General features: G+C 41.0%; 1 protein-coding gene across 6 annotated transcripts in view; it reads right to left on the bottom strand.

Annotated features, from left to right (window-relative positions):
• Positions 1-25,630, bottom strand: part of FAM107B (family with sequence similarity 107 member B) — a 58,977-nt gene that overhangs the window by 17,770 nt on the left and 15,577 nt on the right. Inside the window, exons 1-2 of one of the 6 annotated variants that reach the window (XM_066318785.1) lie at positions 23,681-23,737; positions 23,478-23,562 (exon numbers count right to left, since the gene is read on the bottom strand). The exons of 2 other annotated variants lie outside the window; for them this stretch is intronic. The gene's annotated coding sequence lies outside the window, so the exon portion shown is untranslated. 3 more of the 6 variants (XM_066318786.1, XM_066318788.1, XM_066318784.1) reach the window with 3 other exon arrangements.

Here is a 25,630-nt window from a genome sequence, read left to right as displayed (position 1 = left end):
TATCCAACCAGGCAGAAGTTTATATCAGATACAAGCTAAAAAGGTTAAAATTACCTTTGATACATGTGAAAAAAATTGGAGCAAGAGAAGAGGCAGGTTACTTGGCAACCCTGTAAACATGACATACAACAGCAAACAAACTGCACAGTGAACAAAGTTTTCTTTGTTAAAAAGAAATTTGGAAGTTAAAAAGCAAATGGAAGAGGAACATCTGTAAATGGGAGAACGTATTGAGGCTGTTCTAACAGCTCTGTTCATTTGATTTTTAAGAAGTGAAGATTAATACCAGCCCAATAATCATATAAGCAACAAGTCTGACAGGCTAGAAAACAAATTCCTTAAATAAGGAGCACACTTTTTTAAAGTGAGGGGGATAAAGCCATCGATTTAGTAAAAGATTTGTGTTCAGCTGCACGGAGAAACCAAATTACAGGATCATAATTATCCCTTCTACTTCTACAAATTTAAAATCTATGAGTGCAATTAATAAGTGTTTGCAAGGGGGGTCAGAAGATTAAAATCTCTGCATTAATCAGGTAGTTATGCATTCAGTAGCTTCAGCATCAAAAATGAGACCAAGAAAGCCAAATATTTCTCATGCTGCCTCAGTTACTCCAGCGCTGTAAATTCCCAAGTCTTGCCAAAGGAGCACAGTGGGGGTGCTGAAGCAGATTTTGCTCAGTGCCACGTGCTGTTCCTCAGGGCACAGCAGCATCCTGCCTGGAGTCAGGGCACAGCACGATCTGCTGAGCTGTCACAGCTCCCCTCCCCTCCGGGGCTTTCTGAATGACAACTTAAAAGGAATTCTAACCACCCATAAAAGAAGGCCATTTGCAACAAGTTTAAATACACTGACATAATGAAAACCACACAGTCCACTGCAGCTTGGCAGCTTCCTACACAGACTCATAGGTAGTTATGTAAAAGTTAAGTACTTCTTCAGATTGGGCAGATATGTATCAATTACCTGCCAACTCAAGTTCTTTTTATTTTCTAGGAACAAACCCTTTTCCTAGGAGGAAAGAAAAAAAAATATCAGCACTAGCAAAAATTGGCTTTTTTTCCTTCTCTTTGGTGACAAATGGCTCAGAGCAAGAATCCATCCTCTTGTTTTGATTTCTTAACACAGGGAGATTTCCTAGAAACAGACAAAAGGAAACAAAAAGAAATCATTTCCTTAAACCTGTTGCTACTCCAAACTAACACACTCCCAGCTTAATCACAGGAAAGAAATAAAACCTTCACCTCAAGGAGTTAGTCTTGGCTCAGCCAACTACATCCACATTCCAGCCTGCACTGTGTCCACAAAGAGAAACCCTTCCTTGCCCAGACCTGTTTTATCCACTCTCAGCTGGCACAGATAAATTGCAGTGTGAGGCTCTGCACTGCAACTCCGTGGAAAAAGAAACCACTACAAAGGAAGGAAAATAAGACCTGCAGGAAAAAGCAAAAATGAGGACACCACTAAAACTGATGACAAATCTTCCAAGAGTGAGGTAAATATTTTTTTTTTTAAAAGGCCGTTCCACACCCTACTCATGACCTTAAACAAAAGCACGATGCTCTAATGGTTTAAAAGGATTGAGTGGGTGTAGGAATGTATGGCAGCCAGCACAAGCCTCCTGGAAGCTACAAGTGGGCTCAGGACAGCCAAGCCTGATACACATGACTATTAAAATGCAACAGTGATCAACAGGCGCCCTGCAAAGGACACAACATGCCACAGGGCACGCAGAGGAACATCATCTGCTCACTGTCTGATGGGAAGAACGAGAGGTCTGAAACCCAGAAACTTACAGAAGAAAAAAATGGAGGAAAATGTTGACAGTCAGTCGCATCTGTCAAAGCTGGTGACTTTTCACTGCCGGTCTTGATGAGCAGATACAATCAGCAGCTTCTCGTGCAAGCTCATAAATCAGGAAGCCGTGGCACCAGGGCCGGGCTGAGTATCAGCCAGAAGGCTGCACATGAAAGGGCAGCAGAGCAGCCTCGCTGCTCCGGCGGAAGGGCGTTGCTCTCTAAAGAAACAAGCCTCCATCTGAACAGGATTGATGTGTTACTCACACAACTGAGTTGCCTCTGGCTTCTCAGCCTCCCTGGAATGAAGCACCCAGAATGTCAATACCTAAAACAAAGGCAGTCACACAAGCTCAGCACAAACACAAGGAAGATGGTTGTGTTTGGTGACATGGGACTGTTTCTAGGAAGTTTTCTGTCAACTTTTTCTCTTTTTTTGTCCTTTTAGAAAAACTTGGAAAGGTTCAGGAAGAGAGAAACAGACCACCACTCCCTAATCCCTCCAGAAAGGAACTGTTTTACAAATTCTAACTAGCTGGCAAAAAAGAGAAAGAAACCAGAAGGGTGACCCCAATGCCTCAACAAAGGGATTGTTTGTTGAGCTTGTGAACTGGTGGCAGGAAAAGAATTTCCTGCAATTGTTACCTTTCTGCATGAGAGACCACCTGGAGGAAAGTCTCAGGCTGTCCTCCTTCAGCAGCACTTGTGAAGAGGGTGAGCTGGAGTTTGTAGGACCCCCCCACTCTGCTCCTCACATCCTTCTGCGGGGCTTTAGAGAAGGTGGCTCACTTGCTTTATGTCCTAACAGAAGTGGAACTGAACTGGACCTAAACTTGAAATGCAAGAACTCTGAAGTATGTAATTTGAACAATAAAAAAACCTCTCAGTAGTCCTAAGAGACACTACAATGATCTCCATCAAACAAACCACCTGCATCCCAAAAGGTCATACACTCACTAGTTTACACTGGTCTCATAAAGAAAAATTAAATGTCCATACTCTTGCTTTTTCATGCCCAAAAAGAAAAACCTTAAAGAAAACAGAAACCTAAGGGCTGCAAAACAAGACTTCAGTAGAGCCAAGAAAGGGGCTGAAAGTCTTTACCATAACATGCTTACAGCTGAGGAACAAAAGCAGTGTGAGGTCACAGCTTGGCTCCTGCTAGTCAAGGTTCACAAAAACAGCACAGAGCTTCCAGAGAATCGAGTGCCATTTGTCAATCACAGGGGACAGCCCGGCAGCCATGGCTCTGAAAAAGGCTGCTGCCAATCCCAAGAGAAGAGGGCTTGAAAAAAAAAAGCCTTCTCATAAGCCTTGCAGCCCTCTGATTAACATCATTTCACAGGTGACTCAGCTGACTTTTACAACAGGCAGGCTAAAAAGCTGTCCTCTAGCTGGGTTTTACAGCAGCAGCTTAATTAATAGGATGAATACCTATTGATAGGCAATCATAACCTCCACTGCCAGCTGCATCTCTTCACGCCTGAAGCCAGCCCTGCTCTTTGTTCTGCTGCTGAAAACACAACTTGGGGGACTCGGAGCACCTGCTAGGCCTGCAGCCAAAGAGGGGGAAAATTCAGGCAAGCAAACCTTCTATGTTGGCAATAAACTGCATGTTAAAGACTCCTTAAAGACTCCTTAAAAATGTCACAATGCAGTGTCCTCAGCAGGGTATCATCTCACTGCCCCAGACATTTGTAGAAGGAAGGAAGAAATGGCAAGAGGTGTTTCTGCCATCATTTCCCTGATCTCCTTCAAAAACTAAATGGGCTATTAAAAAACAACAACAAAACACACACACACAGAGAAAAAATTGTAATTAAAATTCCAATGAGCCAATGTAGCCTCGAAGACTTTTACAAAAGCATACCTCTGTTTTCCAAGCAGAAACACTCCAACAAATGGTCACAGGTGAATAGTCAGCACTCTAGAGGACACATTGTGCCATGTGACATCACACAAGCACAGCCTCTCATGCTTCCTATCACTAAATTAATCACTAGTTTTCTCTGTGACTGCTTAACCTACAAAGATGTTATGGACTGACTAGAAGAACTTTCTTTATGACTAAGGGTGAAAGGTGAATTGATATTTATGTAGGCATCTCATGCACTGCTAATTCCTGCGCTTGGACCTCACTGTGGTAGATGTGATCTGCAAATATGAGCGGTTTCTTAAAAAAATAAAAGGAGTTGGAATCCCCTTTACTGTAAATCTTAGGATCTGTTACTAGTCCCATAAACCTGAGTAAAGCAGATCAAACTGCCACAACACTTTCAAACACTCAAGTTGCTCAAGTTCCTACATTAACCACATTGTCTATCATCTAACAACACAATCACTTTCTCAACCTGCTTGCTTAATAAGCAGTGGAGAACTGGAGACTGAAAAGTAGAACATTAACATCTGCTTCTTTTTTTAATTAGACAATCATATTTTGCCACGATTCACTGAGGAATTTCATTTTATAACTTCAAAAAAATTACTGAATGAGGGGACTTCATCAAAATTTGAAGCAGCAATGTTCATTATAATGGACTTGGTCACATCAGAGGCTCACTCAGTCAGTAGGAAAGCTGCCCCACAATTACAGTGAGGAACTGAGCCATGACAGAAGAGAGAGGCTCTATTCTCAGCTCTACCAAAAAAATGGATGATGCTGAGCAAGTTGCTGAGCCTTAAATTACTCTGAAACAAGCTGTGGTTGTCAGCGCAGGACATGTTGGATACCAAATGCAGAGAGAGCAAGACAGGCTTTTTTGGATGAGCAAATAAATAAGAAACATCATAAATTACAACACTATGCTTTGTTCTATTATAGGCAGCACTTTGTCAGACATTTTGGAGCCATTTCATGTCAACCACTCTTTTTTTAGGATTGAATAAATGCTTGCTTTAGAATCAAGAGACAAAATCCTAACAGGTAATTTGCTGAAAGAAGTTTAGAAAATTAAACTGATGATGTTTAAAATAAGGTACAATATTATTGATTGAGAGATACACAGAATAAAATTTAGAAAGATGTTAGAGTTAATAACACAGGCTGTGAACTTCTTGGTGCTGCAAAACAAATGCCAGGGATTTAGAAGTCTCATGCCTAACGGATTGACACTATTTTCACCCCAAGCCTATTTTTATGAATTTCTTCCTTCCCAAGTTGTTACCAAAGTCCCCAGTGATTTTTTTTGTTTGTTGTCTGTGGATTTATCATCTCAACGACAAAAAGAGGCACATTAAACACATGCTTTTTTTAAGCTGCACTAGTAAATATGTTCTCAGAAACGACTCCAAGACAAAAATCCACATTGAAAAGCCGGAATGAGAGCTGGGAGCCTGAGGGCTTTCCTATCCCACTGGTGAATACAGCACGTTCTTTTTCAGCATGTTCGTAATAAGACAGAGCCCATTTGTCAAAATCTGTCCTCTTTAAAACAGCATGTATTCCTCAACAGCCTCGGTGCTCAGCGGGGTGTAAATACTGCACCTTCAGCCACTTCCCAAATGTGAGTTTAACACGTCCATTAGTGTTTAAGACTGAAGCAAATGTTTGCTACAATTAAGTCCCATTTCATCTAAGAATGTTAACAGTCATCCTTTAATGTGAATGTTAACAAACCAGCCATAACTTTTTTCATATTGAGATATGTGATGTTAAACACAGGATTCTGACCATATACACTGAACCCAGCAGCCTGCCTGCACAGAGGATATTGTCCCATGATCTCCACAAAAGAACAGAAAAGCTGCACAGAAACATAACAAAGGCAGCAATACGATCCACTTCCAGTTTAGAAAGGCATTTGTTTATGAAAGCTAGGCTATCAGAAGTAATCCAGGAGCCTTCCCCTGCACAGATTCGTCATGAATACTTCTTGTTTTCTCGCCTGTGCCTTTCCAGCACTGCTGAGAGCAGCAACAGCACAGGCACCAATGGCAGCACACTGCAACTGGCAAATGAAGAGGGTCAATATGGGCTGAACACAGTGTTTGCTCATCCCAGTGTGTGTCTTAAGCATCTTTCCAGCAGACAACAGTCTGCTCCAGCCAGTCCCAGCTCCTCATACTGGAGAAATTCTACAGCAGCTCGTGCTGTACTTGCATGAACAAACAGCCCTGCAAGGAAGCAAAACCCCCAGGAGTGACAGGCACAGTCAGCTGGGATTGCAGCTTCTGTGCCATGTACTAGTGAAAGGCAGCACAGGGATCTATCTGCATCAGGATCAAGCAAAGTTACTCCAGAATGGGAACAGCTGTACCAGCAAAACAACAACTGGCTAGAGAAGACACTCGGATCCCTTGAACCATACAGACCAACTTGTATGAAAAGATTAGAATCCCAGTAAATCTGAAATGACAAAATATCAATCCTATTCGAGTTTCATTAGACCCCATGGTATGCATTTATTTTACAAATGGCAATTGGAACAAAAATTAGAGCAACCTCACTGTTCACATCAATGTGTTCCATAAGTCTACAAAGACGACTGAATCATTATTCCAATTTTATATACTCTATCTTCCTGGAAGCCAACGGCCTTTGGGACTTGGAAATAGTAGAACTTTTGCAAATTTTACTGACTGTGCTCAGCCAACATTGTGTCCTTAGAGAGAGACACTGTCAGCTTATCTTTCACAAAAAGGTAACATCCCGCTTACATTTTAAGTAACTGTTCAGTTGATTTCCCAGATAAAAAACATGTTGGTTGCCACCTTCATCCCCAAACCTGACCTTACCAGCACTATTAACCTGTTTGCTGCAAATTGGGCTGCCTGAGATACAGTATATTATGTGCCTTTGAGCAGGGGGACAGCCACCCCATGAGAGCCCACCAGCACGGCACCAACTCATTTGTAGCTAAACCATCAACCCCATAGTTTTGGGTGAACCACCCTCATTTCAAGAGCCATTTCCCTCTTACCAACACACTTAACTACACGTACACCTCAGGGCCTCGTGGAATAAACAGCAAGTCCTCATGGCTGGGTAGGGGTGCAGGTTTTGATTCAGGAAGTGTATGTCTACAAATTAATTTTGCTCTGCACCCTACTGTGCTCAGTGTTTTCCTATGGCTTCCATTCAACATAAACATTAACTACCATTGAAAACACAGTGCTTCCAGGAAAACAATGTTTAGTTAAATTCACACAGTGATAAAAAAATTACAATAAGAACATTAAAAGTTTGAAATCAATGGATGAACTTTCCCACACAGTAACAGTAGCTTTACTAAAATTCATTCCAGCAAATGTGCCTGCTCACCCTCTGAAGTACTACTCTCACTACTAGGGAGGTAACAAATTTGTAATTTTATAGTAGAGCCAAGGTGGTAAGTTTGTAAAGGCTACAGCACAGACTCTTTATCAGGAAACGATATCTATGCGGATTTCAGAGTTTTTTATCCCATCCAGGGTTTTTTTCTATTGCTAGAAAGCACTGACATCCATTTAGTAGAAAAACCTCTGAACGTGTCTTTTAAATATCCCTTTCCAAAAACCTCCCATGAGACAGCTTCATTACTTCCACAAGTGACTCAAGAAGCAGGAGGAGACAGTATATTAAATCAGTAAGGTAGACACAGAAGGCCAAGGCAACAAGAATTTCATCCAATATCTCACACCTCATTCTACCCTTCCTTACATTCAGATGAATCAGCGTTGTTCAGCTGCAACTGCCATCTCTAAATCTTACCCAATACCTCAGCTAAAAACTAAAGACATCAACCACTTGTCTTGCTTGCCTATGACCTTTTATACACCCCACTCTAACCCTTATTTACACCATTATGATTATTATCTAATTATAAACAATGGCTTGATTAAAACATACATATTTATAGAAGCATTCATGTCACCTACCTTTAGGCCGGTAACTGCTGCAGCTAAAATGGGAAAGCAAGCTCCTTATAGCATTAGCATGGTTATCCAGAGGGCAAATCAAAGTAGCTATGTTCAGCACTAAAGTCAAATATCATCACTCTCAAGCAGTTTCCAGACACTCTCTCATTCCTCCTCTGGTTATGAGAACTCCAGAGAATTTAGATTCTCAAATTGCTTTTTTAAAGCAAAGGGCAAGGTCCCTTCAAAAAATCAAGAGTCAGAAAGTGCAGCTCAAATTTCATGAACTACAGCAACAATGAATAAATCCAATGTGCCACTGGTTTTTACATGATCTCCAGCATGTTATTTCCAGCTTCACATACAGTATGATGGAAACCCACAGAAAATACTCAGTTTAATCACTTCCTGTATTATTCACCACATTGTGTGCAATACCTTATGGATTAATTATCCAGATAACAGAATGACTGTAAGTGCCGTTAATGTTGTTGGTCTGAAGTAGTGATCTAAATAATGACAGCAATGAGCTCCTGTGATCCACAGCAGGAGAGCTGAATTGAAGAACAACCCCCTCCTACCTGCTACACAGGAGTGAAAAAAGACCTTTCCTCCCTATACAGGAAGGTGAGTAAACCATTAAGCAACTGTGGGAAGTCCCAAAGATGGGGAAAATCAGAGAGAAGGGCTTTCACACCTGGAAGCTAAACTGTTTGAAGGAATGGAGAGAAGGGTCACCAAGGAAGAAATGTTTTATGATGAATGTGGTGAGACTGGCACAGGTTGCCCACAGAAGCTCTGGGTGCCCCATCACTGGAAGTGTTCAAAGTCAGGTTGGAAGGACTTCTGAGCAACACAATCAAGTGAAAGACGTCCCTACCCACTGCAGGGTGGTTGGACTAAATTAACTTTAATACTCTCCTCCAACTCAAGGCCTTCCATGACTCTCTGACTGATGACATTTATCTGAGGATGGGATGAACATGTTTTGATGGTGGTTGTACTGGTGCACAGAAGCAGTCCAACAGTGAGAGAGATGCCACTCCTCTCCTGGAGCCAGGACATCCACACAGGTAAAGGAAGCCCTTGAGCAGAATTACTGCTCTCCCCAGACACAGATGTGGCCACATACCCGTAACACAGCTGGAAACATCTCATTTCTGTGTGTCCTGGTTAAGCAAGAGGCACAAATTTCTGTTTGAAAGCAATCTCAACCTCACCACTGGAAATACCCATAGAAATATTTTTGTTATTTCCAGACCACCAAACACAAGTAGCACTCACTAGTTTACTACTCTGGTTTCCAATTTAAGAAATGCCTTTAATGGAAGCACTTTCTTGAACACACACCAAATGCCACTGAACATAATTGTGCCTAAACTGCACCTCCTAGAGAGTTCCATTTTTAAATTAACTCTGAGCATGTTGCAACCTAAAAAGGGAGGACAGGAAGGAATAAAAAAAAAAAAAAAAAAAAAAAAAAAAAAAAAGAAAGGAAAAGAAAAAAGAGGAAGAAAGTCTCTCTTGTGTTTTTTTCTTTCTCTGAACACAGAAAGAAACAGGTGTTGGTATAAGCAGAAAGGAAGACATCGCAAAGATTCAAAACCAAGTGCTATCAGCAAAAATAATAGATTATTGAGGCAGAGAGGAAGTTGCAAAACTGCTTAACATTTCAAGATCTGAGGCTTTTCACTCAGTGTTGTAGCTGGGGAAAACAGACATACACTTTGAGTGTCATACAGAGGTTTGGACTAGAAGGGAATGTAAAAGATCATCTAGTTCCAAATAGATGCCATAGGCAGGAACACCTTCCACTAGGCTAGGCGGCTCAAAACCCTGTCTAGTCTGACTTTGAACACTTCCAGGGATGGAAACAGCCACCACTTCTCTGTGCAACCTATTCCAGCAATTCACCACCCTCACAGTGAAGAATTTCTTCCTAATACATAATCTACACTTGCCGTCCTTCAGTCTAAAAGCCATTCCATCTTGTCTAATATCCCTCTCCAGCTCTCTTGTAGCCACTTGAGATACTGGAAGGGGCTCTAAGGTGTCCCCAGAGCCTTCCCTTCTCAAGGCTCAACAACCCCAACTCTCTGAGCTGTCTTCACAGCAGAGGTGCTCCAGCCCTCAGAGCATCTTTGGGCCTCTGGGTTCACTCCAACAGGTCCCTGTTCTTCTTACACTGTGGCCCCCAGAGCTGGGGTACGCTTGGATTAGCAACTCAGTAACGACAGGCAAATAAATGAAAAGCTGCATCTGTTGTTACAATTAAATTAACAAAGTACTGAGAGAGACATGCATGTTTTCCCCTTGTGCACCATGCCCTGGGTAAAGATGTTCTGTAGCTGTACATATTTCCTGTGTTATAAATTAAACACAAGCCAAATTTACCCTTCCTGCAATGCTATTAAAAATCAAGGGCAATTACTCCAGGGATAAATCTGGCCCAGTAATGTTTTTCAACAAAAATGAGTTTCAGAATAAATTCTACTAAAATAAATCAGTGTGGAAATACTTGAAACATTTTCGTTTGTGTTCCCAGAGCACTTGTTTAAAAATAAATTGCAACAGAGTTCCCAGTATTAAATAGATGGAAAATGTCAAGACAGTGTTTCAGAATACTCTGTTTTCAGGTGATCAACCTGATATTCTTCTTCCTGTCTGGTTCTGTGGGGGGTAGTTTTGTTGTGGTTGATATTTCAATTTTTTTGTTTCTTTACTGGGTGATTTTTTGGGGTGGGGAGGGATCATGGGGATTTTTGATTGGTTTTGGGGTTTATTTATTTTGGTTTCTTTTCAATACCTAAGTATCTACAGTCCTAAATAAAGGCAACCTTATACATGCAGTTGAGGTTGTGTACCATGAACTAAGGAGCTCAGAAATTAGGTGTACATGGAAAAGCAGATCCATGTATTCAAGATTTCAAATTTTTGCATTGAGTTTACACAATCAGACAAAATACGACTACAAATAACATCAGGTTACTCTCAGCTGGCATGAACTAAAATCAATTTATCTTCCTCAGCTAATCTGATTCCTGAGGGAATGTAGGCAATATTAATACTGCAGCTCTCCCCAAAGCCACATATGCAGAAGTGCTTAAGAGAGCAATGGCCTCAGGAAGCCTCACACGATGCTGTGGACTCGCACGGATGCACCTGTAACGCTGCTCCCATGGAAGGCTGCATCAACTACAGTGATAGACACAGCCATAAAACACACTCAAGTTGCCAAAAGCAATTTATTTACAGCAATTTGCACAGCCAGCAACCACTGTAATCACATTTTTGTAGAAACATGGAAAATCGGGCTGGAAGGAATTTCAAGAGGCCCCTCATCTCTTCCCTGCCCCAGGGCGAGCTGTAGCACACCTACACACCCTTGAAGTCTCCTCCTGCCAAAGAAGTTTTTGTGCCAAAATTTTTCATTCTTGATTTTAAACCAAAACAAGATGTGATTTAAACCCAGTTGTTCATCTGATTTTAAGCCCCAGGCATTGACATTTAATGCTAATGGATATACACAACATGAAACTGGCTGGTTAAGTTCCGATGTGAGCAGAGCTGAGCCTTCGCTAACAAAGCAGACACATAAACAGGTAGATGAACGATTTCTTTCGAGCAGGAATCAAACGTAGCAGAAGTTAAAAAATCTGTTCAACAGACTTTTCTTAATCTCCATTGCAGGAGATATTTTAGCACATCTGGAGGAGACCACAGAGCTCATGAGAAAACCTGCAATGCTCTCATTGCGGCCATCATCTCCATGAGAGTACAGGCACTGAGAGGCAGAAGGTATTCCCACTGCCATACAGAAGAGGCCACTCTTCCTCTCTGTTCCCAGAGAGGCACCCAGAGAGGTCTTCTCTCCTGCCTTGCACTGACCAAGTCTGGTTTTTACTTCCCCAGCTTTTACAAGCTGGTCATAAAATCCCCTTGCAATGGCAGAGGGGCATTTCCCCTGCCTCATCTCCTTCCCTCTGTTTTCCCACCAGAAAGTCACGGGCTCAGGAATCCCATGGAGCAGGGAGCTCGTGGCTCCTCTGCCTTCCAAACCTCCTGGGCCACAAATTCAGAGATAAAGAGTCTGAGGAGGGGAAGAAAGGAGAGGCTGGCAGGGAAAGCATTTCAATAAGCCATTTTGCAAAAATAGTATTTGGACGGCTCTCAGCAGCATGGAAGGATTCAGGACTAACAGCTACTGATGACACTTCAGTGGTAAGGTAAAGGGAGAAGGGTCTGGACATCAGATCCCACTCTTAAAAAAGTTTTAAATTATTAAAGCAAGGCCTCAGTTCTTGTAACAAGGCACTGCAGCTTATTTAAAGACAATAACTCACTAATAAGAACATTTATTTCCTTCCACATCTTCCAGGCATGGAATCACTAGGATCTGTTTGGAAGTGTTTCCACTGCTGCTGCCAGTCCTGAAAATAATCATGTGCTCATGTTGAGATGCAACCCAGTTTTCTCACTGTGATTCTAAACCAAAATATATATTGCTTCTATTTTTCCCCTATATATTTTTTTCATGCAATTATTCAAACAAATAATACTCCCCAATCTCCTGGGACTCAGTTTATTGCAATAATTGAGAGGGCTTTTTTCTTCTCAGATGTTCTGTTTTTCAGGGTAAGATTCCTTTTTGTGTGTACGATTCTTTTTTAATCATGCAAAACCCAAGGCAAAAGTGTAATAAAAAACACAATGACTATGTTGCTTATTTTTATACTCTGACATTTTCATTTCATGTCATTAATGAGTCTAATCAATCTCTCTTGCATTACACACATATCACATTCCTAACCCGTAGCAATTAGAAATAGATAGCCATTTGATTTGTCACAGAATTGTAGAAAATTCATGCCACTTGTCACAAAAAGGATTCAGACTACAAAGAGCAACACACAAAACACTAAGTATTTTAATTTGACACCATTCTTCATGCAGTTCTCAAATCAAAAGCAACAGTGTTAAATTCTATCATTAGTCTGCTGCTTGGATCACCACTTTGAATAAAGGCATTAATGAGATGGAGAACTGCAAAGCATTTTCTTAGAAACCAGAGAATCACTAAATTAAACAATTTGGATGTAAAAATCCCCAGTAAATTGCATATTCACCAAGAAAAGGTGAAAGGACTGAACAAGAAGTATCTGTAGTGGCTCTGTCACTTTCTGTACAAGTGACAGGCAGGGTATCTCCAGTGACCCAGAATGCACATTGTACCCACTGTGGTCAGGAGCTGCACTGGCAGATTTCCATCCCAGAGCTAAACTCTCACAGCTGCCCATGCACAGGACTTTCCCACTGTCCCCCAACACGCTTCCCCGTGTTGTTTGAGGAAAGGCGACAAGCACACTTGTCCCAGTTAAGCTGGAGGTGTCCTGCACCAGTTCATGCGCTCCCAAAGACCCAACCAGTCCCACTTTGGCAGCTGCTATAAAAACAACTGCTCCCCATGTACAGGGAGAATCCAGTTGCTCTGTCCCAGCTGACAGAAAGGGAAAATGGCAACGTGTCCGTATATTGATTACAGAAGTCTTGCCCCTTTAATTTCATTTCAGAGCTCGTCCCTATCTATTGGATTTATTTGGCATGTCAGACACTTACTCCTTAAAAAGTTCCAATGCAGGGAAAAAAAGGATGTAGAAGCTGCAGTAACAGTGATCTCTTCAATATCTGTATCACATAAAAAGTGTGTTGGCAAACCCCTTCAGAGGTCAGAAGGCTGCCCCAGTACCATTCCCATTGCTGCCTGTTGCTAATCCATGTGCTGCGACATACAGACTGTGACAACAGCTAAGATGGATGCAGAGCACTGAAGACTCTGACTCAGTCTCAGCTCTCAACCACCTACATAGATGTCACATCCATTTCATAAAAACATCCGCCTGTTCTGCATCTGTGTTAGTGGGGAGAGAAAAAAGCCAAGTCTGGCAGATGTGCAGAGCTCAGAGAACAATAAAACAGGTCACTGATCAGAGAAACTCTCCAGGTGTATTCACTGTGAAAGACAGCACAAATGTTCTTCCCTCTAGAGGTAACCAGATAGACAGACAGCAGCAATGCCTGCTGCAGAACTGGCTCACAACAAGCAAGTGAAACCATGTGGGATCCAGGACTTTTGCATACAAAGCCATTTAAGCTGAATCCCATAGAGCACAGGCAGCAGTGGGTGTACAACAACTGCACAACTGTTAGCTGCCACATTACCTGAAACTTGGATAAAATGCTCATGGCCAGCCATCCCTGAGACTTTCAGGGCTGAGTTTGGAAAGTCTAACAAATCACCAGCTGCTACTAAAACCTATGCTCCATGAGAGGTCAAGAAAATACCAGGTGATTTCTTCTTATTAGGTCTCAATTTACCATTGAAGAAAGCAACAAGATAAGGATCCAAGGAGCCTCCTTTATTCCAGAGATCCCTTAAGGCCCAGTCCGTCCAAGAGGGACAGAAAGCTTTCAGTAGTCCTCAAAGTCACCAAAATGTCAAGTTTTATTTAGCACTGGAAATTTTTGATGCCTTTCTAAATTCTTTACACAATCTGTGCATTAGCAAGTGTGGGTTCTAATTTTTTTTTCTTTGATAAAGTAAACTAAATATAAAACTAATAGTTAAGACTGAAATAAAGATTGCAGATTTTGAATACTGATGGTTATGCCTCAACCATATTTGTATTATCTTCCAAGTGTTGAGTAGATCAAAACCCAGGGAAAAATACATACTATAGGCCAGATCTTTCAGCAGGTGAATGGTCTGAACCACACTTTGTATATAATTACACTGCCAAATAGTTGATGAATTGAGTGGATGTCAGCATATGCTTCTTGTACAACAGACAAGAGGACCTTTGTCAGACAAGAAGCAAATTAAGATTCACTATAGGAACTGTATCATACAGCTAAAAACAACACCACAAACACATGTGCAGGGCCTGAAAATGGAGATAAAAAGCTTGAGGAGAAATGTCAGCTGAGGTCTGTTCCTTGCACAGGAGGAGACTGAACAGCAAGGGATACTATTATCCACTACGTCCAGAGAACTGGCAGGCTTGCTGCTCAAAAGCAGCTGCTTGAATATTTAGCTTGAAAGGCAGACTATTCCTTGCATTTTCTCTGGTGTGGCTTTCAGCTGCACAGCAGTGCCAAATGGCATCGTGCTTCCTGAGGGACCAGAGTGCCTTTTGGCCTGGGTACAAACTGCACATGGTTTATGGGGCACCCTGAAGGGGAGACCACAGCACAGCACTGCTGCCAGAGGGGCCTGGAAGCTGCTGTGGAATTTCTGAGGATGATGGCTCAGTACCTTCATATCAGCAGGGTGGTTGACATGACCCATTCTCAGTGCTGGCTGTTTTGTCACAGTGGAAGACAAAAAAGGAAGAAAGCAGTGATAGACAGCAAAGGGTTCCTACACTGTGAGATGCACAGAAGATTGGCCCATGATTGTCAGAGCTGGGTATGACAGATAATAACTCCAACAGTCTGCGTTAAACACATACTGGGTTTGCAGCCTACACATCTGCCAGTTCTCTTGCTAGGTACTGAAAAGCAGCATCCATCTCATCACTCACCACCAGTAATTTCCTTTCCTGCTTCAATCTTCTGTTACATGCTGTCACCCAGTCCCAGAGACTTAAAATACATTAATTAACAGGATCTGACTTTTGTGTTGGAACAGTGGAACAAATAACTGAAAAACTGAAACTTTAAGAAAAAGGGCAGTAAATTTAAGTTAAGGAACTGAAAATTATTTGCAAAGCAGTAATTCAGCTTAGTGTGCAATTTTACACGCATGCAGGGACACAGGTTTTCCATGTATTAAAATAATGCTACTAATTAAATGTTACTAATGAACAAAAGATGTGCTCAGCTCTCCTTTGAAAAGCCTACCACGCAAGTAGACACCTAATTAATGTAGAGACAACTGTAGTCAGACACAATATGGCAATTTCATTCTAACACAAATCTTGCTGGCACAGAGGCTGAAGTCACACATTTTCAAGAAGCGCTTCCAGACTTTTCCTGGTGTGAATATTTAATGTTTTGAGAGAAGCAAAAGGATTTTATATTCAGAAGTTACTCCACCAGAAGCACTCACTATTACCTTAAATGTTTCGCTCCAAATTTTGAAAAATCAGCTTGTAAGATTGCTCACAAAAACTCCAACCCCTGAAGAAGCAAACAAGAACTCAATCGGAAAAGTTGTGGGCAAACGGGATTACCAGCCTGACTTGCAAGGGAGAATTGCCTGTTAAAAAAAGGCAGAATCATATTTCCATGTGGAAAATGTTAAAGTTATTGTAACTAAATATAACAACCCAAATTTCCCCCCTCTGTTTCATTTCCAATAATACACACACTCATCTCTTCTTGTTCCATTCGATAATAATAATGGGTGGCAGAACCAGTTCTTGTCTAAAATCCCCTGGGATTTGAGCCCTCCTTCCCAGGTTCCCCCAGAGAGGAGCAGCAACGCCAGGACCACAAGGAAATAGACAGGCATGCGCCAGAGAAAGAGGAATAGGAAATATCTGCATGTGGCTTTCAGACCCATCTTCAGCATGGGCCTCAAAATATCCACAAAACAGCCAAAATTCCCATACAAATAAGAACAAGAGAGGTGGGAGGGAAAGACTCAAGTATCAGGATGTTCCAATTTGGGAATGTCATTAAGAATAATAATTTTGAGCTAATTAAATGCGGGGAGTGAGAGCGGAGTGACGGGGAGCATAACAATCAAGCAAAGAATATCCATGTCAAATGTCACCTAGATGGCAAGAGAGGAGCATTTATTCTGCCACATTGAGACATTCTATATTCACAGTCATTGCCACACACATTCAACAGTGTTGAATGATGTGCAGGGAAGTGTTGCTGCTTCATCCTCGTACCATTCTCTGTTACTGCACCCTCTGCCATCCAAATTCCCAGCTCCTCTCACACCTTTACAAAATGTCAGTGCAGAGACTTTCTAGGAATTTGGGCCAAGTTCAAGAATCCCCATCTGCTCCTGTTGGAGAAGGATGAGATCAGACTGTAAATGAGTGGCAGACTCCTAGCAAGGAGACACGTGAACACAATTTGGACGCATATGAAAGTCAATCGCAGCCTTCTTAATTTCAATTAAAAACTTTAGACTCTCTTCTGTCTCTCTATAATGAAACATTCATATAATCAGTTATTCATCCATTTAGGTTAAGTGCATGTATAGGCAAGTACTCTCAAGACATTTCATTAATCTACATTTATCTTAAAGCTGTTTAGAATTGCAGACGTGTATGCACAGAATGAGTTCTTCAAGACTTAAAAGCAATTAGGTCTTGAGAAAAGTGGCTTTGGTGGCACATGTTCTCACAGTTATTTAAATAAATTCAAATCAAATATAGGTTTAAATCTGCACAAGACTTCACATTAGACACCAGTGTTTTTTCAAGTTTCCAGAGCTTTTCTGCAGTGCTTTGCACTGTGTATATAGGAGCATGCACCTGTGCTGATAGTCAGCTGGCAGAAGGGCTCCCCTTGCAAACCTACACACACATAACAGGGGTTCATAAATTGAATTTATAACACTTCCTTGTTATAGCTGGTAGCAATATGGAAATATATATATATACACAAAAGGTGTCACTTTCTGGAAGTGTTTTTCCCCACCTGACCTGTTATCATGGTAGCCCAGGGCTAAAGTCAGAAGCAGAAACATGGTGTTCATCCACTAACATAGTCCAATTTACCTTCATGGCACTCTGGAGAGCTGAGATCAAGCTTCCTTATTTTGTAAGAAGGTGAAGATAAAGAAAAAAAAATCAAAATCCAAATCAGAAATCATCTTACTTGAGGAATTAGGTAGAACAGGAAACTCAACGTGGACCATGAAAGTCCCAAGTGAGCTCTGTAAAATAAGCCCTTCTGCATTTAACCAATTCTTACACATCTAGATGTGCAGTAATTTCAAATCCTTTCTACTTAAACTGTGACACAAGACTCATGAATTTTACATCATTGGAAAAAGATGAAAACTCTGGCAGAGAGTATTAGAATTCCTTATAATCCCAAACGTCTATCTTGCTTACATCTCTTTGTTTTCCTTTTAAGTCCACAAATGGACTTAAAAGAAGAATTAACAGTCCATTTCTTGGCCACAAATGTGGCCAAAAACCCACGATGTGATTATATTCTGTGTGTGGGTAAGGCCTGCTGGTTTAAAACATACACATAAACACACAGATACATATGCACATTCATAGTCACACATATGGCCTTTGTAAATAATCAGAACAGATCTTGATGAATCACCTCTATTTGATATTTTTACAGTGTTTCTTGTAAAAAACATTCCCTGAATGTGCAAACTATTAAGGAAATATGTGAAAAACACAGTCTGATTGGCAGACTGAAGTTGGAGGCTGAGTAACATGTAAGCCTGTTTAGCATTAGTGTCACAAATCCCTTCTCACTCTAAAAATCTGACATATCATTTTCTTTATTAGTTCTAAATCAACTATTCATTTAATTTACATTAAAAATATGAAATTAAAAATTAACACAGATGATTTAGAATTTAAGCAATGCAAAGACAGTACCTGTTTTTTAATAGACTTTCATTTTGGAAATTATTATTACTGCACACTGCTGAATTCCTACAACAGTCCACAAGGCCAGCACTGGAAGTCCGTCGATACAACCATTAAGATTTCATTCACTAAGAGCTGATTAACTCAAGTCTTCCTTTTCCACTGATTAAATCCACAAACTGCCTCCAGCTATTGTGCATTTGATCTGAGTGTATGAGCAAGGAATGACCATCTTACACACCACGTAGAATTACAATTTCACAGATCCAGGACATGAAACCTTTTTAAACTGGGAAAAGAAAAAGAAAGGCAAGATAGGCCTTTACCCTAGTCAAAAGGTCACTCAACTCAGATTAACTTAGAATTCATGAAACTCTAGTCAAGAAAGCAAAAATGAAAGTCTGACCCTTACAAAGGCCAGATGTCCCACTAATTTCCTCTTAGTCAAGCACATGGTTCACAGTCACAGAAAAGTTTATTACAAGTCACAAATATGCCACCAGTAGAGATCCAAGAGTTTCCCTTCCAAACAAGAGACAATTCCCAGCAAACAGAAGACACCATCAAGCCAAATAAAGTGAGCCAGAGGTCATCAGCAATCCCATCTAATGGAAATGGCGATGCAGGGAAACAGCTCTGCAGGCAGATCCTGTGGCTGGAACAGCTCCCAGCACATGGGGGTGGTGAACTCCAGCAGAACAGTATTCACAGTCACTCCAGCCCCTGCTCACTGCAGGAGCCTTGCTAACATTTGTGTTTACTACTCCAGGTCAGTGCCAACAACTCCACAGTCCTCACCTAATGCAAAATGCTGTCCCGCTCTACCTTTAACCCCCTCCACGTTCCCACTCTACTACAGGCATGCCTCATATTCCAAACACCTCAAACTCCATCGAAGACCATTTTAATCACACACAGAGGCTTTCTTCCCTTTTAATATTTTTACTCTACATAACTTTAGAAGGGGTTGAAAATTTTCCCTTTCTTAATCTTTACAAAATCCTTTCCCACTAAGTCCTCTGTAACCAGGCTGCTGCACACCACCATACCTGGAAATCAGGGGCTTACAACTGAAATGCTGAGGTAAACCGTAGACACATCAAGCTGCATGAAAACCCTGTCATGGTACTGGAAATAAAGTGCATTAAAAGCCTAAGAGGCTCTGTCATCACCATAAAATGCACACACTGCTGCTGTATGCCCTCAAACTTTATTAAAGGGGCCTGGGCACAGCAGCAATGAAGTGCAGCCTCCCCTGACTGTACAGTGCACGGGTTCATTGCCACCACCAGCTGTGACCACCCCCATGCTAACAACGGAGGAGAATGCACTAAATTAGAATCAAGGTTTGTGATCACAAAAAGAATAGGGGAACAAAATCAGTCTGAACAGAAGCCAGTGCTGGAGGTTCACTCTCACTACGTGGCCATTATTCACTTTGCTGTTCTTTGCCCAGCACTAACACCTGCCCATTCCCCCAGCCCAGGGACTCTCATTACCACCTTCACTCCTGTTATTACCAAACCTGCCTTCCTCTGGGGAAGGTCTATCAGCTGCAATGGACACTGCCCACTCTACTTAGCATAACATTTGGGACTTCGAAATTAAGACAGTAAATCACCTCTATCCTCCACACATAAGAGGCGAATCCAGATGTGACAAAAATCTCATGATGCTATTTTATTAAAATACTAAAAGAAAATTGAAGAGAAGTGAATGAAACTTTGCCTTAGTGAACATCTGAAAGTTAGTAACTCTACATTAATAACCCCAGTGAGGACTGCTGTTAGAAAGACAAAAATCTCCAGAAATTTAACACAGGGTAAATTTTATTAAAACTATACTTCCACCTAAAGTGCTTTGGATTATTTAAGATTTATGAGTGAGAGCAAGGACCTCATCTAATCAGGAAAATGCTGTAATAACCTCGGATTCAGAACCCATCAATTTACTTTGTGTTCACAGACTATGTAAGATACCATAAAATGAAATAATAAAAAGCAGTAAAATAGAAGAGATGATATGACAAAAAAGCCCAAGTAGTAGCAAGGGGGAGAAAAAAAATGTTTTAAAGACAAACTACCTGCATGCACAGCTCTGAAATTATAACTCCCAATGTCCCTATCACATTCCTGTGTGAGCTGCAGATGAAACAAAGCAATGGAGAATAACAGGGCCACATTGCCTCTTTTCAAAAGAAAACTTCACCATCATGAAAAGCTAATAAAGAGAATAAAAGCAACAGGCAAGATAAAGAAAGCAGAGAATGAAAAGTAACAGTACAGATTTAAGTGGTTCATTTTTTATTCATGGATATTCTTTCCAGTAGATATCTCAGAAGCATTTTATGTTTAATAGGCACCACCATCATGCAAATGTTTTCTAAGCAAAAAGCCCCCACTCTTTACCAAGGCAATAAATGGCTTCACAGCAGACAGCCCTATGAAGAATTCAAGAACCAAAATGAACTGTGGACCATGCAAAATATAAAAAAACCCTTATCTTCAGTGAAAGCCGTCTGATGTTGAAACAAACTAATAGAAGGTGGGGGCTACAGAAGATATGTTTTCATTTGGTAGCCCTGGTTAAGTTATCAGTCAGAGATCCTTGACTTCTCAGAAGAGAAGGTGTGCATTATTGACTGAAAAAACCAACAAAACCAAAGCAAACCCCTCCATTGAATACACAAGTACTAGTCTCAGAGCCTTACAGAGACTTGCTTCCTACTTCACCCCACTCCTTTTCCCCTTCCAACTTCTGGCTTAAATTCCCCCAATAATTATGTTTTGAATATTTATCCCAAATGCAGCCTATTCCACAGACTTTAACAATAAAACCTGATTCAGCAAAGAAATTAATTCCCCTTGCTTAAACTACATATTTTAATATGTAAAACTTCTGTATTATTTAATATGTAAAATATCCATAATTAATATGAAAAAAGTCTCTATTTATTTTTCATAAATTTTTCTCCTCCTTCTCTAATCGTCAACAGAGAGAAAGTTGTTTGCCAATATTTTACTTCATAATCTCATTAGCAGCCTCTTCTTCCCTCTCCCATCAGTCAGGTTTTGTATTCAGATAGAAATGTTCTAAGATACTGCCTGGTGGCATCCTGGAAGCAATCACATCCCGCTGGAATTGAAAAACGTTATTTAGTCTATTATGACTTTGTTGATATCAAATATTGAAATTAACAGTAACGATGGTGGTGGCAGGGTAATTGTAACAGCTTTGGAAAGATGTAAGGTACTCAGTTACCCATTTCCTCCATTACTGAGCAAACATGCTGCCCCTGGGCAAGCGAGTGTCAGATGGCTAATAGTCCCTGTGCCAAAGGGAGCCAGCAAGCAGACTCTTAATGAAGCCCAAAGGGTACTGGAAAGAGGCACTGGGACAGGACTGGCAATCTTCTTTCAGAACCCAGAGCCTCACTGGTGCAGCTGACCTACATTCTCCAACTTGGAGTTGAAGGCCAAGTCAAAACACGCACAAATAAAATAATGGCTCCGTTTCAGCGGGATCTCCAAACATCCCACACTGGTGAGAACACCCATCTCCTCCCATGTACTACTCCAGCACAAGCCACAGATGCTAAATATGATCCCAAATCACTCAGTTTTAACTTGCAAAAGGCCTTTTACATAGGAGACAGTACTTTGCCAGAACGTTGTGTTAGATTGCTATTTATTGACTCTGGTGGTGGTGAGAAATCCAAGGCTTTAAATGACCAACACAACCCTCACCTTTGAAATCTAATTTGAACCAGTTTTATGACTTTCTTCTTTTGAGTAATTCCCTTTACCCAGGCATCTATTAGATTCAAGAAAAAAAATCATAGCAAGCTCCAATTTTCAAACTTGTTTTTACCCAGTGTAGTCTTTTCTTAAAAGACCACAAATTTTCTTCATGATCTGCACATCTAAATACCTTCTTGCACAGCCAGGGGCAACGTCTGCGTATAGAGCACTTGCAGTCTGTGAGTTTCACGTTTTAAATTGAGAGCAAAGCACATGTACGCTCAAAATAATGCCATGCCTCCATTTTTCTCTTCAGCTGAAAAGGATTCAAGCAGGACGTATCAGAGGAGAATACACTGGTGTTGTATTTGTATTCTAGAAGTGAACAGATGCTAAAAAATGAAAATCATTTAAGCAGAAATCCTGATTGCTGTTCTCTGCAGAAGGGTTGCTGTAACATGAGCCTTTTGTTTGCTGAAGAAGCAGATAAACTGCACCACTAATTAGTCACATATAACACACACTTACCCAAATTCTTCATTACACATGGAAAATTACTCAGTTTTAATGTTCTAAATGAAAACACTTTCAACTGATATTCCTATCAACATGGCATTAAGAGAGGTAAGTGAAGGCAGAGTAAGTCTGCAAAAGCATCAAAGCGAAACTGATTTTATTTACTTAGCTAAAATCCCCTGAAGCAGGCTGGGCACAAATTGGAACAGACATCTTGTTTATAGATGAAATTTATGAAAGTAATTATTATCTCAAGTTCACAAATTGATTATTTTTGGTCCTGATTCCAGATTTGAGAACTATTAGAACTGTCTTTTTCTATCTTAATCACATTCCTGACTTTTCATCACCTTCTCAGCTTTGGAATAACTATTGAATGAAAATATCTAGTTGCAGAATTCATTGACTGTAATAAAAATCAAGAAAATACCTCTGAATTTGGAAGATTACTGAGAGACATTTTGCTTGTTTCTAAAAAAACCCCCCTGATTCTGACCTCTTAACCAGTAAATGTCAAGAAGTAATAAAGAGGGAAGCCTGAAGCTGCTCAGAATAGGGCAGGCAAGGAAGGCTGTTAGACTGAATTATTTCACTATGGCTAAGCTACACGTTTATTTAAAACTAATTTACAAATAATATTTTTCACCATTACTTTTATGTATTTCTAGTCCAGTTAAAATTAATGTTTTGACCTCCAGAATCCTAAAGACCTACCCCATTTATACATTCAGCAAAATACTTGGAAGTTATCATACCGTGGACAAGACAAGCCATTCTGCCCCACAACAGATTTTGCCAATCCTGAATTCACAGTGAGCATTTAAGTCTTATCACCCCCACTGAGAATCTAAAGAATCCTTCCCTGACCTCTCTCCTGTACCACAATAATGGCAGGATTCCTGCATGGAGACAAAGGCACAAACATAGTGGATGCTCTCATACACCTCCTGGCACCACCAGTTCAGCAGCAGAGCAGAGAAGACCACAGTGGCCCAGCTTTACCACTCACCAGGTACTCAGAGCAGGATCAGAGTCACCTCAGCCTTAGGTCTTGAAGAAAGCCTTCAGACTCTGCTCACATGTATTTTTCTGGTCTGGAGAAGCGGAAAACAAATATTTGAGGCCCAAGACCCCAAGAGCTAGTGTCTTCTTGCTACAGCTGAGCTACCTGCAATGGATGCAGGTACAGGACAGCCTCTCTTTTGTGCCCACCTTTTATCCTCACCCTTACTGGCAACAACAGAAACCACCTGGCTCCCTATATCAGATAGCACAAGCTGTCCTAATCACCCCGCAGCAGCTGCCACCCACTCTCCCACTGCACTCTCTTTTCCACGTCCCTGCACCAGCCCTGCTCTGTCCCCAGGATGTGAAGGGGAACAGCTCCGGCTTGGGAGGTTTCAGTGCCTAGAGCAGTCCTACATAGAGAGGTGGAACCACCTTGGTAATCTCAGCCTGCGCTGGCTCAAAAATACCAAGCAACCATTGGATTGTGCACTTCTGTGTACATATCTGGATACAAGGAGGCAAAGATGGTCAAAAAGATAACACTGCCTAAGTGACTGCAGAGCTTTTGGCACAAATGCAGCTGCCAGTGAGACACGGCAAAGCCTTGGGAAGCACAGCAGATGGACAGCCAAGACAGACTCGTTACAATAAGAGCAAGCATTAGAGCACTGCAAAAGAGAAACCTGTAACTGGGTCCTTCTCCTTATAAAATAGTTATAAAAAGAAATATGAGATTACAGGACCAGCTGAAAATTCTGTGCTAATAAAACACAGGAAACCATTGATCTCAGTAATGTTGGCTGAATGTTTACAGAGAAACAAGTCTGCAGGGCTAAAATATCTTACTAGTTCTCATTAAATGTTTTTAGATACGTACAGATCCTTGTGAAAATCAAACACAGCAAGTGGAGAGAACCCACACCCAAATGACTCTGCAGTGATAGTGGGCTTGCTGAAATTCTGACTGCAGAAGATAGCAAAGGTTTTCCTGCATAAAGGCAAGCTGATAATTTTAAGAAGCTGTCCACCACCTGCCACAGTAACTTAGTATCACCCATCTCAAAAAAACCAAAAGCAACTTAAGGAGTTCAGAGAAAAAACTCAGAAGTGAATACAATTTATTTTTTCTTCACATGATTGACTGTGCAACTCGGATCCCCTTAAAATTAAGCATCACTAACACATTAGCCAATAGCACAGAAACTCAAAAAGTAAAACTAGAATACAGAAGAAGAGATGGAATTTAATTAAGGTCAACAATAGATCCTGGCACATCTCTGCCTCAGGGAAAAAAAAATTAAAAATGGAAAAGACATGTACCACCATTTTGTAAATACGGGCTGATACACACCACTACTGAGTAACACACAAAAATTCACCCTGGTCTCTGGAGTTCAGATGCACACACTGCCCCCCAAAGTCATACATTTACAGCAACTTTTGCTGGAACCAGCCAGAAGATTTTCTTTATGCCCACAGCTGATAAAGTGCTATTGTATACATACCTACCCTATCATGTCTGAATTCTCCTGGGTTTTGAAATGATCCACCCTTCCTACTTGGAGCTGGAGTAGAATGAATGGCTAACTCATTTCACAAAGAGTTTGGTTATACATCTCCCTTGATGAAAAATTTAAATTGCTCATCTAAGAAGCAGTGTCTTTTTACCCCAAGACGCTATTCCAGCAGGAGCTCAGAAAATAATGCGAAACAAACCAGGGAAAGGAATCAAAGTATTTTGTAACTAGAACAGAAAGGGTTTGAGGTTTGTTTTTACTAAGTTCAAACAGAAGAAGTTTTATGACTCAAGTAAAAGGAGTGTGAAAGGCTTTGGAGAAAGAAGGAAGGTTTCCATTAAACAGACCTGAACTGGTTCAGCAGTAATTGGAGCTCTCTGTGAGCTCACTTTTTGCTGTGCCACTCTCAGCAGTGAAGGGAAAACTTCACAAAACACAGGAGGGAACTGATGACAGATGAGAGGGCAAGAGGCAATGCAAGGCCAGCTCTGAAAGAGTTACTTGCACTGTATTACAGCCTGCCACAACAGAGCCTTTCCCACAGCTTTAAAGCTGCAAACGTAAACACCACTTAAAAGGAAATTCATGTGAATGGTGAACCAGGGAATAAAAAAAATGGGCTGGAAGAAAACTATGA

The sequence above is a fragment of the Sylvia atricapilla genome, chromosome 5, assembly GCF_009819655.1.
Source record: "Sylvia atricapilla isolate bSylAtr1 chromosome 5, bSylAtr1.pri, whole genome shotgun sequence".
Lineage (NCBI taxonomy): Eukaryota > Metazoa > Chordata > Aves > Passeriformes > Sylviidae > Sylvia > Sylvia atricapilla.
The sequence above is the reverse complement of the archived record's forward strand: the minus strand, read 5'-3'. Positions and strand labels throughout refer to the sequence as shown.